The sequence below is a fragment of the Jatropha curcas genome, chromosome 1, assembly GCF_041381405.1.
Source record: "Jatropha curcas cultivar XTBG-Jc1 chromosome 1, XTBG_Jcur_1.0, whole genome shotgun sequence".
Taxonomy (NCBI): Eukaryota; Viridiplantae; Streptophyta; class Magnoliopsida; order Malpighiales; family Euphorbiaceae; genus Jatropha; species Jatropha curcas.
The window spans coordinates 7,059,753-7,062,743 of record NC_143151.1 but is presented as its reverse complement, the minus strand read 5'-3'; positions in this window follow the sequence as shown (position 1 = coordinate 7,062,743).

The following is a 2,991-nucleotide window of genomic DNA, read 5'->3' as shown; positions in this document are numbered from 1 at the left end:
CTCATTGGAATTTCCAATGCTCTCATGTTGATAGAAACGAGGTAGCTCATATCTTACCTTACCATTGTTCCATAATATTTGTCATGTTTGAAATTTCACGTTCTTTAAAAAAACCATTAAATTTGTCTAAGTTATAATAAATTATTGAGTAAATTGACTATATTATCCTTACTTTAATACTCCCTCTGTTCTCTTTATTCAGAGAAAACAGAAAATGAAAATTTGCATTAATTGCTTTTTTAGTTTTGATGGAGCCAACTCACAAAGAGAGAGTCCCAAGAGTACATTTATTCGACAATTAATACCTGAAATGGATAGAATATTTAAGGAAATGTTGTAATTATTTTGAGAATTCAAAATTTTCAAATTTACAATTTTTATTTTCCCACATTTATATTAAGTACTGAAGGTTTTCAATAATATGTGCCCAAATTTAGCGAAAATTTGGAGCCAAAATTTTTGGTTAAATCAACAGTCTCCTCAATTTCTACAATATGGCTATATATAAATTTCAACTAGACTTAGAACATGCAATTACATTTGTAGAGTTTCTAAAAATAAGGGCAATAAGTTTTCATACCTTATGAATACATAATTTTTATTTGATCTCAATGATATCGCAATAAATTCGGGCATACATTCTGAAGATACGCCCATTACTTTTCAACTGCCAGATTTGAACTGCTTAACTGAAGACCAAGAAGATGTTGTGGTTGTTGTTGATAGTAGTCAATTCCAAAATGTTGTTCCTAGTAATAGGAAAAACGAAAACAAGAAGAAAAACAATGCTGATGATGTTAAAAATTCTATAACCACCATGCTTTTAGCTGAGATGCAACAAAGTAATGTAAATAAGCATAGTTATGGAAAAGTTGCAGCCATATTCAACATTTCTGTGAAGACAGTTTATAAAATTTTGGCGAAATGCAAAGCTTCATCCAGAGAATAACTCTAATGCCATGAAACGTCCATGGAATAGGGACAGAAAAAGAGTTCAATTGTCAGATGAAAGGATAAAAGAAATTCCTTTTCGACGTCGCATGACAATTCGTTCTTTAGCCATCGTCACTACTCCTTTCTTTTTCTATCAGTTCGTTCCTCTTCCTCTTCTGTAGACTAAACATTCTCCTCAATCACTTCTCTCTTATTATGTGGAGGGTTTTTTTGGAGTGGCGTGTGTTGACGTTTGTGGACAAACTTCTTTAAGGGCTCTCCTTTATTTTCATTGCTCATTTTTTTTCTTTTCACCCATCAAATCAGAAGGCGATTTTGTAGATTAGCTAATTTGTTCTTACTTGAAATAGGGTTTGAGGAGGGTATGTATTTCTGTTTAGTCATTTTTTATTTTCTAGCTTCCATGGTCATTTTCTTGCTCAATGATTTCATATGTAGTCGTGGATCGATGCTAATGAGAAGGTACAGGCGGCGGTTGTGAAAATGAGAGGATTGTGGAGAGATACGATGGAGGCAGTTTTCAAATATTGTGTCTCTCTATATTTCGAAACCCTTATTTGAAGAGGGAAAGAAAAAAAAGGGTACATAAACATACAAATACACACTTTCTTATGTAATAAAACATAATGCTGATAGACAGAGATAACAAAATGAGCACACATTTGTAAAATTGAACACATTTAAATGACTTAGACTCCTGTAGGTGAAATAGATATGTGTCTAATATATTTTTTATATGAGTACATTTGTTAACTCTCAATAGTTTACAATTCTGTGATAAAATAACTGTTAACTTTTACTTTGGAAACACAAGGGCATTAAATGCCCAACCTTTTTTTTCTGCCACTTTCTCTTGCTAATCGTGGACAATTAATATAGAGAGTCAAATCAAATGAGGGTATTTAGACTTTGAATAATTGCATCCTTCCCCAAGTTTCCATTTTAAGTAAATTTCTCTATATAAAAAGAACACCCAAAATAGGAATTTTCTCTAAATAAAGAGAACAGAAGGGGTATTAATTTTCTAAGAAAACTATTAAATTGGAGTAATAATTACTGGTTATAATACAAAGGGTAAACATGGAAAAAAATATTTATTACTCCTCGAAACCACAAATGTGACAAGTATTTTAGAACAAACTATTTTCTCAAATGTGCTAAGTATTACAGAATGGAGGTAGTATGCTCTAACTTTTGTGACTTATATTTTGGAATTGAGGGAGTAGTGCATTTATTCATAAATAAAGTCAATTTAGGATGATTCTTTTGTCCATCAATATAAGTCCATAATCATCATGTAATAACATTAAACAATTTATATTTATTGACAAGAGGAGTATTAACTCAGTTAGTTTTAGGTTGTGTTTAACATTATTAATAAGAGTTTTTTGTTCGAAATTTATATTCTTATACTGTCTTTTCTACATCTAGACAAATATTTTTAGGCTTAAACTACAAAAATCCACCCTCAACTATGTGACTTATTGCAAAATCACTATAAAACGACCTTCGTACCCCCAAACACCCTCATTTAAAAACTTAGATATATTGGCACCATAGGTTAAAAATTAAACTATAAACATGACTAAAGTGATATTTAGTGTGAGACTCATTAATTCACCTTGGGTTAACTTAACCCAATGAATCAAAACTCACCCATTTTGCTGCCCTTCCCCTAACTCAAAAATCTATCTTACAAAACAACTATTCAATCCTCTAAAATCCTAAACAATTACTGGCTTTCAAACTCTCTTTCTCCCTCGCAAAAAATCACCATAGAAAAGGTCAACAGATCTTGAAGCACAACTGATTTCTTCCATTGCTATGCAATGATACTAAGTAGTCAAGACTAAGTCCTCCATATTCCTCCACAAAATAACTAAAAACTTCAACAAATTGACTCATGCTATTTAAGAGGTTTATCTGAAAAATGCTAATGCTTCCAAACAAATAAAACTAATAAATGCATAATATTCTATTAACTAGATTTTAATTTGTCATTTCTCATATAATAAAAGCAAAGAGGAAGATCACAAA